Source organism: Amblyomma maculatum, chromosome 10 (genome assembly GCF_055883805.1).
Source record: "Amblyomma maculatum isolate TAMU_Amacu chromosome 10, ASM5588380v1, whole genome shotgun sequence".
Lineage (NCBI taxonomy): Eukaryota > Metazoa > Arthropoda > Arachnida > Ixodida > Ixodidae > Amblyomma > Amblyomma maculatum.
This window is the reverse complement of record NC_139353.1, coordinates 148,825,459-148,838,286: the sequence shown is the minus strand read 5'-3', so window position 1 is coordinate 148,838,286 and position 12,828 is coordinate 148,825,459. Positions and strand designations below refer to the sequence as shown.

The window sequence follows — 12,828 nt, the reverse complement described above, 5'->3', positions numbered from 1 at the left end:
ATAATATCTGTTGTTGAGGATCTGCCTTTCATGTGTTCATAGCCACACCAAGAACATGTGGAGAAGGTCGAGCCTGGTATTTGTCAAATTAATGCACCATTGTGCCCTTTCGATCGCTCCCCTTTACACTCGATCTTGAAAGCTGGTGGCAACCGCCGAGGCTACAGATTCACGCAGATTACATTCCCTCTGTCCTTCTCGGGAAATAATACAACGGAGAGCGACGGATGGCATGTCATCTCGCGACAGAGTAGGAAGTGAAACGCAGGTTGTAACAATTATTTTGGTCGCAAAAAAAGAGAACACCCCGTGAGTTGGCCGTGCTGGAATTTGGCAAACGGGCTTATCGCTAGTACAACATTTCGCGAAACAGATAACAGGTCCTCTGAAGCTGATCTTTTTTAATTATACACAGGAGCAGTTTTACGCGAAGTTTTTGAGATTCGCAATAATATAAAAAATTGGGCTCTCATGAAAATTAAGTCGTTTTAAGCATATGATTGGCAGCTCGACAAGTCTCAAAGAAACTGTTCTCGTGAGCTGGAAGGTGTAGCGGCATTATCTTGTGAAAGCGGTCGTGAGGAAGCAAGGTTCTTGCGCAGTACAAAAGTTCATCCCGAATGCAGCTTTTCCTTTCCTGTATAATAATTACGCATCGCGAGGCGATGTTTACACCCTGTTGTCCCCGCAAGTACTCGTCTGAGGTTAAACCAAATTTAGGTGAAGCTAAATTTGACCGCCTGACACCCGAATATAGTGCTGTCGCTTGTTTGGCATCCGTGGAAAAATTTTGCGATCGTACATGTAAATATCGCATTCCTTCCATAATGTTTTTATTATTTCATTCATTTGCATGCACACTAAAAAATATGCAAAATGACTGTTTCGTCGCCTACCTCATTTCAGCGCCAGTTCGAGGGCAAACAGTGTATGGACGGTGGTTCCTCAAGTCAACAGCTGTCCCGACATTGTTTGATTGCGTGTAAAAATTTATCTGAACAAAACGACATCTGCCATTTCAAGAGTCGAGTAAAATCCTATAAATGCCTTATCGAACAAATCGTTCCGATTCCAGTGGTTGATTGCGCGGAATACCAAAAGCTTATGAACAGACTGTTAGAGCGGTTTGGGACGATGCGCTTGCGCATTTACTTCAGTTGGCTAAGTCAGCCAGAAAAATCGAATGATGGGTACGGCAGTAAAACTGTAGCTGGCGCCAACTTTTATTAAAAAGATGTCTCCTAAGCGCGCATCCAAAATCAGCTTCAAAGTCTTAATGAGGATTGTTTTGGAATAAAATTCCGTGTGCATCAGCATGCGACACGTATCAAAGGTTGATTTACGCATCGTTTTTTGCTATGTCTTTTCTACGGTTTACGATGGGCCATTGCGATACAAATTATTTTCGATATACGGCTCCCTGAAACGTACACATGGTTGTTGATCTATAGCAACAGACGCAACTGAATGTTATGCACCTCATAAACTCATTCATGTCCGGCAGTGCAAAATGCATTGCTTTATAAAACAGCCAGTCGTCAAAATAACCGCATTTGAACATCCGAGACGGCGAAAGAGTAAATGCCTACCATCTGCAATTTGATCATTTCCTCTTAAACTACGCATGCTGGCAAGCAGTAGTTGCTTTCATTTTTTTTTTTTTTTCGAGCAGAAAAGCGCTCAGGATTGCGAGTATGTGTGTAAAAACGGTACACAACCGAGCCTGCTAGCGCAAGCGCGTGCTGAATAAGAAATCGGGCCGCGGCTCCATAGCCCGCCGTATCTGAGTTTGCCCCAACATGGCGCCGTCGAAGGCGGTGTCTCCACCCTGTACGGCGGCGCGCGCTACATCGAGGCACCCTAGTGCACTCGCAATACAACCGCCGCTGTCTGTGAGGATGCACAATCGAGAGAGAACATTAGTACGATGGACACTTGCAATGTAGAAACCGCGTGCTGTTCCCTGCCGAGCGGTATTAAATAAAATTCGAACACATCGTTAAGAACTAGGCAATTCTGGGCTCGTCAGGTTCATCAACACAGACAGTGCTCGTTAACCTCACAATAATAAAAAGAGAGATACTTAGGAACGCCTACCCGTGCGAAAACTCGTTTGCGGCGCCGCTCGACAACGGCTGGGCGTCACAGTTGCTATGGAACTGCACAGCAAATGTGACAGGTGCGCGGGACTCGAATCCTCGACCTCGCCATCGCTGTGACGCGAACGAGGGACTTGAACCCTGTGGGACTCGACTCTATGGGTTTTTCTGGGACTCGAGCCCACGAGGACACGCTCTGATGGCAGGTTCTGACCACACTTCTGCCGACACATTTTGGTGAGCGAAAACCATTCATACGAGACAAGAAATTATTTTGCGAAGCCATCCAGTCTAAACACACATTTGAGCGTACCAGCAATTTACATTCTGGTCGCACCGGTAACCCGATGAGAGACCAACCCGCGCTGAAGCCTCCAGCAGCGCTCTCTCCGAAATAGAGCGTAAAACTTATCTTTTGCTTCTTAGAGGCATCCATGATGGGAAATCAGTGGTAAGGGCTACATAGTGATATACGTATAACTGACGCAAAAGCTGCGCCTGTGGTGTCTTCTGCGCGGAGGAAAGATTACGCAAGTTCCGAGTCCAAATATGCGACGACGGTGTATGCGAATGGCAAAAGGCGGGCCCCGCAGACACCATCGAGTGCCGGTGGCGCTGCTCAACGTGGGCTTTGCACACGCCTGACGAATGGCACCTCCGCGAATGCTGTGGTGGCCGAATAGGGGATGTTCCGCTTCGACAGTCCCCCCCCCCCCCCCCCTTTTTTTTTTCCTGTTGCTCTCTTATATTATCACTTAACTTGTTCTTTCACGAAGAGTGCCCTCTCGAACCTTCTCTCCCACCGTTCAGTGTCTCCTATTCGCGCATTCTGCACCCAGGCTCAGGCCCCTGTTCCTGCTGCCGCTGCAAGCCACAGTTACTCGGCGGAATGCGCCCTCAGAGGCGTGAAGTGTCTGTCGGCGCCACCGTGCAGTAAGTGTTGTCCACTGCGCTGCGATCAACTACTGCGCTCGTGCACGAACATCATCTATCTACCCAGGGGAAACGGAGCTCCATCGATGAGGCACAGATATTGAATCACGTTTACCTTACATGCATGACTTATTTGCCCCAAACTTTTGAAAATCGAGAAAAACAAATTTTCTTCGATCTTTACAGAGGCACACAGCCAGTCATCGTGGGATTATGCGGATCGCCTGGAAGTGAAGATCACACCATTCGGATGGTGCCTGGCTGCCCGGCAATGCAAATTAGTTCGAATTTTCGAGCTCCGAAAACATTTGTGGGCACCTGCGCAACTTTTAACTCTTAGGAGCAGGAAGGAATGACTAAACAGCCCACAAAGATACTTTCAACAAGTACCGCGAAATCACACAAGCAGTGGCGCAGCTAGAGATATTTTGTAAAAAAGAAAAACAGACACCCGCGTCGCTTTCTGCTGTAATAAATGCGTACGGGCAGTTGCTTCGTTCACTGTACTATCTACATAAAAATGCGTTTGCTATAGACCAATCAGCATTTATTTCCCTTCCATTATGGCGCCTCGTTCTCTCTTTCCTTCCATTTTCATCGCTTCCATCACGGCCTGACTGAGATGTAAATCGTCAAGTGCGCCGTTTTCTTTCCTCAAAACGATACACATGCTCGTGTTGCCCATGTGGCACTGGAAGATACTCCGTAGCGAAATGCAACAATGGCTGACTTCCCCGTGAGGTCCAGTTCACGTGGATCTCAAGGCTAGCCAGGTAGCATGGTTGCCTGGTTCCCCACCCACCCGGACAGCGTACCACTGGACACGAAATGAAGAGCACAAGCTCTCGTTTACAGTGCACCGGCAGCCTTGAAATCCACAAACATAGCGCAACTGGACAACAGCACTCCAGGGATGGTCAGCTGTTTGTGCACCTGCGTGATTGTTATCCGGATAAGACCAGCACACAGCGAGGACAAAGAAAGAATGGCACGACAGCGCCGGAATACGCCCAGGCGCCGCACGCGAGGCCAGTTAGATGAGCGTTTTTCTTTAGCGGCGCACAGACAGAAAGGGAAGAAAACCCGCGACGACGAGGACTAGCGCGGTGTAATGCCTGGCGGTCGACGTCACCCCCCCACCGTTTCAGCGGCCACTGCCGGAGCTCACCGCAAGCCATTCGCTCGCGCACACAATGGCATGCTGTCGCGGGTCGCTGGAGCGTGAGCCCAAGGCCAGAGAGAAAAGCACGGCACAAGAAGGACGCCGGAAGAGTGGCGCGAGCCGACAACGAGTTGCGTACCACACGCGCGACGACGACGCCTGGCGCAACGCCGCCACAAGTGCGCACTCATCGATCGCCCAGAACGTGTCACGAGAGAAGGACAAACCTCGCAGAAGCCAGCTGCTCGCAAAAACCGACTCGGTTCACGCTTTTTCCAAGCCCTCTCTTGCAAAGATATGTCCACTGCGGATGCCCCCACGGAATCCGGGTCAGAGACCTTTACTCAGCACAAAAAGCGTCCAGGGTAACAGCTCCACTGTGGCCAACAGCTTGACCCTATGGATACTGCGCCAACAAAAACCTGTGCGCACTAGAAAATGAAACTGTACAGGGTCGCCCACTTTTAAGGTGAACACGAGAGCTGGTCCCTCGCTTTCATGTGTCATTACGTCGAACATTGCTACACATAAAAACAAAATGGCGCAGGCACCTGGAGGCGGTTCTTTGCGTGTCCCGAAGCTACACTTCAATGCGCGGTATGCCACGGCCACGTCCAGCAAGCTAATACAGGGCACGGTGACGGTGCAGCCATGCCTAGAACCCATGTGGCATGAAAAGTATCATCACCTGAAGTGCGTCTACCATGAATGAAGCCTCAGCCACATCCTGGAAAGACCCCCACCAGGAGACATCAAACTGCCATACGAAAAGGAAGTGTGGCAGTCAATGCAAATAGTGAATGCAAGAGCAATAGTTTAGGCGTAAAGGAATGCAGAGTGGCCACGCTGCATAGCTCTGTAGCTCTCTCTCCAGCTGCTCAAGCAGCTGGAGTAATTGCAGATGTACTGCGAATAGACTGAATATCTGCTCTGTGTTTGTATTTGATGACCTGTGTAGATTGAATACCTGAATTTCATTTACATCCATACCTGTGCAAAGTAATAGAAAACATTTTATATAAAGAGATAATGACACATTTACTGACTGACAACTAACGGGCTTTAGATCAGCACGGGTTATGTAAGGGCTTATCGTGTACGGCACAACTTATTGAATTTCGACCTTATGCCTAACGTAGACAACAGCAGACAAATCGATTGCATTTTCCTGGCCTTTCATAAGGTGTTTGATGCTGTTTCACATCCTTCGATCTTAAGAAAAAATATATCAAGCACAAAATAGTTGCCAGCGAAGAAAACAGTGCACGGCATTAAATGGAAAGTATTAAATGGACATAACATTAGGTGTTCCCATGGTTCATTTCTAGGACTGCACTTGTCTTTAATATATATGAATGACAATTGTTCATGGTATGCAATTAATTGACAACAGCTGTTTTTTATACAGACAAATTAGAAATGAAGGTGACGTTGCCATGCTACAAAGAGATTTACCATGTGTCCTTGAATGGTGTTCAGAATGGAGAATAAAGCTAAACACTATAAGATGCATTCTATGTTACCTTTACACATAAAGTATGGGATTGTGGCAATCAAATCAGAGCAATAAAACTGAAAAAATTGACAGAGCAGCAAGGTTAATGACAGCCGTATCGACACGAAAAATAAATTAGGTTGGTGAACTCCACACGATGAAGGAAATTACGACTTACGCTACTGTATCAGATATACCACAACAAAACAGGTATTCGAAAGAAAATGTGCTTACATAGGCCCCATTATGTCTCTGTTTGCATAGGTCATTGTTTAAAGATTTTGGACTACCATGCCAAAACTAACCACGTATGTCACTTCTTTTCTATTCACTCCATCAGCGAATGGAATCCGCTTTCACGTCAACAGTGCACCAAGCATCAAGACATTACCAGCAAAAAGAAAGAATTTCCCCATCTATTCCACCCATACAAATTTACTGCGCATAGTTTTTCGTCACCGCAGCACAAATGAGGTTAAACAGCTCCAACTCAAATACACAACAGGACTGCATGAAATTTGCGCAATTTGCTCATGCTAAAACTTTCCTTTAATGCACTGAATATATACAAAGAAATACTGACCACATTCCTAGAAAAGTGACACCATGGCTCAGGAGTCGACACCCTCACAAGGAGATCCGCATAACTGAGGCACATTATTGGACAAAACAAGCTGCCAGTTCAAGAAGGAAGGACTGCACCACTGCCTTTCGACCCTAGCTGAAGCATGGCAAACAGATGCCACTAGTCGGATTTTCCTGCACACTTCTTTTGAGCGATCAGGAAGGCACACTATTGGGAAAAATGAGCAAAGACTTCTGGGATGTTGCTATCTGGGATTGCAATACAAACCAACTGAGGCTGCCCCATTATTGTGCAGTCCTCATTTTTAAAGATCAGGCCTACGCAGCCAAATTTCACTTGCATAGAGGCGATGAAACTAGGCAAAGTGACACAACTTGGAAGTCTACTTTGCCAGGACTGTTTCTTTGGCTCTGAAGCACTCACACAGACTAAGAAACTGCTCACTACAGAAGGGGTTCTTTATCTCCCTTCAAACAATGAAATGTAAGAACACAATGCACCTTTCGAACTAGGAAAACAAGAAATATCAACAAAGTGCAATTGAACAAGAAAGCCCACTGCAAAGCATGTGTAAACAATGCCTAAAACATAATGTGGAACCACAAGCAATAGAGAGTGCAGGATCCAGACACAAAGACTAGCAAGAGTTTTAAGGATTAAGCAGACACATGTCTACTCTTCACAGAGAAACCCTTCGCGGTACTACAAAAGCACCGAATCTATCATATGACCCCATCACTGCACTGACCCTTGACTCTCCATAGCACAGCCTCTGCAAGAGAACCATGAGGGAAGCTGAGAAAAGAAGCCAATGCATAAGGCATGGCTGCAGTGATATCAAGTTCGCGAGTGAAGTGCACGCTTTAAGCCAATGGGGGTACCAGGGGAACTAAATTGTGCAATTGCACTCGATAGGCTAAGAGACACATCATTAGACCGACCACCTACACTTAGCAGCCTTTACCTACTTATGAAACATGAAAATAGAAGACTAGCAACCACACACATGCATGCATAAAGAACACTTAACAGATGCTGTTGGCCTACTGCAATTAATAGCAATCCACAAAATAAGGTCACAACTCACAAGCTGCGGTCACAAGCCCCAGCCTCCATGGTAACAGATGATGGGTGTAGTGAAGGGACAGTTTAAGATGGTTACCAAACTGTAACCTGGTATAAAAGCATAGAATAGCATAGACCGATTTCGGTTTTCACAACGCTGACTCAAGTGTGTTAGCTTTTGCTGCAGCTTATCAGTAAGCCGAGTTGTTAGGATAAACGAAAATGAATGGCTTTTGTTAAAATAATAGTGCACAAAACTTGTCCCTGGAAGGCTTGTATAATATTGTTATGGTCTAAATCACTAAGTCAATGAAATAAAAAAAAATGTAGTCACTGAAAGTTCTCTTCTTTTGTTTTCATGCAAAATGAAAATTGAAAGTCAATGAAAGGGTCCTCTTTTGAAAAAAGAAAAGTCAAAATTCATGCAAAATTCTAAACACCTCGTGTGGATAACACTAACTCTGCTTTTTAAAGATAAAGAGACTATGCACCTTTGTTGCATCCCTTCAACAATCAAAATTTTGAGATATTAAAGAAGTCTAAACGAGAACTCATCTAAATGACTGACTTTATGTGAGACACTACTAAGATGGGGCAAGCAAGTACAATTAGGGACTGCAAATAAATCAATCAACAGCTTAAGTTAACTTTAGTTAAGCGTGCAGAGTGGGTCAGAGAAATAACTCAAGTTACCGACATTCTAGTAGAAATTAAGAAGAAGAAATGGACATGGGCAGGACATGTAGTGCGAAGAGAGGATAACCGATGGTCGCTGAGGGTAACAAACTGGATTCCAAGGGAAGGAAAGCATAACAGGGGGCGGCAGAAAGTTAGGTGGGCGGATGAGATTAAGAAGTTCGCAGGTGTCAAGCGGATGCAGCTAGCACAGAACCGGGTTAAGTGGAGAAATATGGGAGAGGCCTTCGCCTTGCAGTGGGTATAATCAGGCTGATGATGATGATGAAGCAGCAAACATAAATATAGCTGGGAAGATTTTCAATGCAGAACCACTATTAAAGACGACTGCAACAATATCTTTATGCTCTAAAAAACTAGCATTTTTAGTAGGCTGGGAGAAGGGGCCACTAAAACAAGATACATAATTCGTAAATGAAGCAAGTTTCAGGAACCCCCTGCGAAAAAAAAAAAAATAAATTTTCAATACAAAACTGGAGCACGGACGATTGCTAGGAGGAAGAAATGACTCAGGCACTGCAGTTGTCATTTTGTGGCTTGCTGCTGTCCACAGAAACCTCAGCGACCGGACAGATGTTACACCTATTATGAGCTATGCAAATGCTGAGAGTGTGGATTTACAGCACTGCGAACAAACTGACGCTAACATGGACTATACTTTTTTTGCTTGATGTTCTCCACAATTTTAGGTGAGTGTAATTACAAATGTCACCAATAAAAACAGACTTCACAAAGGATGTACACTCAGAGAAAGGCAAAGGCTTTGCACCTGCCCAGCTACTGAGCATGAGTGGTACCCACACATTGATGGCATCAAGATATGTGGAAACACCCCGTCAAACCTATCTGCTGTCACCCTTTGATAATTAGTTATTATGCATCATAAGATCCTAAAATGGTGGTTACTTTACTATGGCACATCATCAGTGAGAAATTATGCAGTTGCAAGCTTTAGGCCATGTGTGCACACCAAAGGCACATTGATATTGTTGTTGCAAGAAAATTCCATGTGCATATCTCACTTCAAACTGCTGCAGATGGAAACCAATGAACCACAGTTGGTCATTTGCATCTTGGTTAACAAGCAATGAGTCTGATTAAATTTGACATGGGAGTTACTGTGTGGTTAAAAGCTGCTTATAGCCTGGTGCCAGACACCGACCTAGCTCTCTAAAGGTGCCAGCACTAGCTGAAAAAAAAAAAAAAAAAAAGGCAATGCTGAACTCTTTTTGAAAAAGCGGAAATTGAGATGAAGTGTGCTCGAAAATGTGTCACGCAAAAATGTTGAGAAAGACTATAGTAAACATTTTGAGAAAAATAAAAAATGGGGCAGTTAGAAAATTACTACTGCTTTGTAAGCAATGTGGTGTTAAGAGAGTCGACATTGAGTCTACAACTAAGCTTGTGACAAAAAAATTGTGCAAATGAGGAGCTGCTGCTAAACCTGCCACAGAGTGAAGAATCTTGACTAGAGAGAGAAAATCCTGCTGTCAAGATTTGCATCAGATAAAGTTTTCTCCACAGAAACAGAAACACCAAAAGAAATCCTTGTATAGGCAAGTTTTCTCAATGTGAAAATTGATGTGCTTAGTACACCATCCTTCGAGCTTCAAGTACGAAACAAACATCTTGTTTCCCCAATATAGCAATCCTGTTTCACTGACTTTTAAATATTCAGGTCTAATGAAGACAGAACTGTCAAATGCTAGATAAAAAATTCTCTGGAATCGTTTCTTTTACGTATGTGCACTACCCATTCAAACAGCATACAAATGCATTCATTTTGCTCTTTTCATTTGTGCCAGTTTGCGAAAAAAAACTAACATAGCTTCATACACCCATTCATCAATCAATAAATTGAATGGTTTGCACACAACAGAACTATACAACAATTCCAAAGCAAGCCCACTGAAGCTTAGCATTTTGGCCTCTCCAAATTTCACCCAAGCTCTGAACTCCGTCAGACCTAGTAAAGATCCCCTCTGTGCTGTTCCTTGAATTCATGATAATTTAAAGGCCCTTTACGGTTTCTACCAGTTAAGAAACATATAAAAAATAAAACTTCCTTTACAGGTCTGCAGCACACATCAAGCACTTCAGAAACAGGTGCATCATGCACATATCAAGGTGTCACATTCGACATACAGCAGGATTGCTTTGACCACAGGAACAAGCTACAGCCTCCACAAACAGGCAACTCTGCAGGAAGAGCTGTGACCCATTACAGACACTTGGTTTAGCTTTTCAGAAACACCAAATGGTCAACTCTCAAACAACAGTTCTGCCTTCTGAAAATAACCACACAATGGTTTTGTGGCATTTCTAAAAAAAAATATTCTTACTTTACAGAGCAGACACGTACGATGCTGCTTGAAGAGTGTACTGCCCAAGGTACAGAACAACGGCCCATGTGACCCACCGGTTTACTCCTTAAATCAAACTGTCACTATGGTTCAGTGCTCACGGCGCTCAACTATGGATTCTGTCAAGTCTAGGTTGCAGAGACTGTCCCTTGATGGAGATGAAGTGCAAGGTGCTTGTGTACTATTCAATTTCACCGCATGTTAGACAAACCCAGATGGTAAAAATTAACCCAGAACCTTCCACTACGGCATCTCCCATAGCACGAGTTGCATTGGGACGACTGTACCAAATAAGACTGTCAATCTGCAATTTTTACCGCAATCTTTACAGCTCTCAGTTTTAGGGCTTTGCTATTCAATAGTTGTAGTCCCACTTACATCATTTAAAAATTCTCTAGATTTAAAAGTAAAAACCAACTACACCGGCAGTGCAAATGAGACTAACCACGAAGCTGCAATGATTTAGATTAAGCTGCAGTGCAAGTTACGACCTCAATTACAAGCCTCGAAATGTTACATTAGAAGTGCATGTGATTCTTCTCAAACTTCGCATGATCCACAGTGCTTGTCACGTCATCCATGCCCCAATAGTGCAGTGAATATATTCCCATTAGGCATCTCTTCTGAAAGTTTCGCATCACAGCTAACACAGTGGTTGGACTTATACTTTCCACTTGCAATTCATCACACTGTCAAGTGTTGTGAACACAAACGCCAAATCAGTCACTGCGATGCATATGTAATGAAGACATCCTCGCAAGATCTAATGCCTAAAAAATGACAAGGATTAATTGTAATCCTTATTCCACAACAAAATGAATGAATGAATGAATGAAAGGCAATCGCTGACAAACGATCACGACCGAAGTATAACAAGCACGCGATATTATCAAAATCCATCACAATGCGTTGGGCAGAGCACACCCGGAAGCGTCCCGAACGGATAAATCCAACAAAACTCGCGCTCACAAAATGGCAGACGGCATTTTCTGCAGACGACAGTCACTCAAAGAGCTCGACCAATCGGTCGTTACTGGAGTAAAACAACTTTACAGCCGCACTTCGATCGGCCACCGATAATTCTCACAGACAGGCGATCGTTTCTGGCAACGGGAGCACAGGTCCCAGTAGGCACCGCCCCGCCATCAGCTGTTCGCCGAGCTAGGCCGGCCAAGCGATGGGAGGTCAGACGCAACTCGAAAGGCCGCTTCGGTGGAGCAAGTGGCCAGCAAAACGGCCTGGACCCGCCGGCATGACGTTCCCTAAGGACCAGTCGAGAACTTGATGGGCAAGGGAGCGCCGAAGAACAATGCCGCGCAGGCCTGAGAAGGAACGAACAGGCGCAAAACCAGCGCCCGAAAGGCGACGTCGAAGCCCACGTCTTGACGGGCGAACTGCTAATGCAAAAGAGCGAAGCTTTTACGTCTACAACGTCTGCTTGTCCCGAGATGCGCTTAATTAAGTGGACTACACTTTTCTGTTCGAAAAGCAGAAGCACCGTTTCTTCCATTCATCATTTCCTTTTTGTTCGACCACTGCTCCGTCAGTTCTCGCTGGCTCGCTCTCGGTAACAACGCGTGAGTCACAGCCTCGCCCGAAACGCTTGGGCCAGGACAGCGCAGCGGTCGGCAGACCATGCGGTTCTGAGATCGCCACAGAAACAACGAAATCTCTGCCGAACTGCGAGCGACAGCACGTAAGGCACCACGCCAGCGAAGCAGTGCCTGTGTCCAACGTGGGCCGCGTGACGCGCTTTCGCTTCTTCCATGCCGGCCTACGGAATCAGTGACTCGCGAAAGCTAAGCACGCAACAACATCGGGCGCCGCGTACGATCGACTACTCACCGGCTAGCTTCGAGGCACCGTTGTCGTCCCGATGACAGCGGGCAGTGGCCGGCCGATGTCGAGGCGTAAGCCTAAAGGCTCCTCTCTCTCTCCGGCTCCACCACGGCAATCCACAGTGCAACGGCGTTTAGCTCTCCCAGCCGCCCAGAAGAAAAAAGCACGGCGGCTGCGACAACGCGCACACACACGCTCGCACCAAAACACGCACGATGGGCACAGACCGAGCACAATTTTTCGGGCCGTCTGTGTTCTCTTTTTTACACTTTTCACAAACGGCGAGGGCGAACCAAGTAGCACCTGCCCTTCGGAACCGAGACCATTGCAGTGAGTAGCGCAAAAAAAAGAAAAGTTTGGCGGACCTTCGCCAATATGGCGGCGCGCAGACTGTGACGTCACCTCTGGTCGGCTGCAGGCCCGGCTTAAAAACGCGTTTTTGAACAGGACACCTCGTGCCATCTATGAGGCGCGGAGCGAAGCCCTCGTAAAGGGCGTCGAACCTCGCAATGAAGCTCCCTTGCCTGAGTGTGCGGTCAACACGCGCTGCTTGCTTTTTTTCGGGTTAAGAGTTCGCTAAAATGAGGAAG

General features: G+C 45.8%; 1 protein-coding gene across 5 annotated transcripts in view; it reads right to left on the bottom strand.

Moving 5' to 3' along the window:
* Positions 1-12,620, bottom strand: part of Klc (kinesin light chain) — a 129,352-nt gene extending 116,732 nt beyond the window's left edge. For 2 of the 5 annotated variants that reach the window (XM_084580536.1, XM_084580537.1), the window contains exon 1: positions 12,245-12,620. The gene's annotated coding sequence lies outside the window, so the exon portion shown is untranslated. The remainder of the gene's footprint in view (positions 1-12,244) is intronic. The other 3 variants (XM_084580538.1, XM_084580539.1, XM_084580540.1) reach the window with 2 other exon arrangements.
* Between the last annotated feature and the right edge of the window lie 208 nt (positions 12,621-12,828).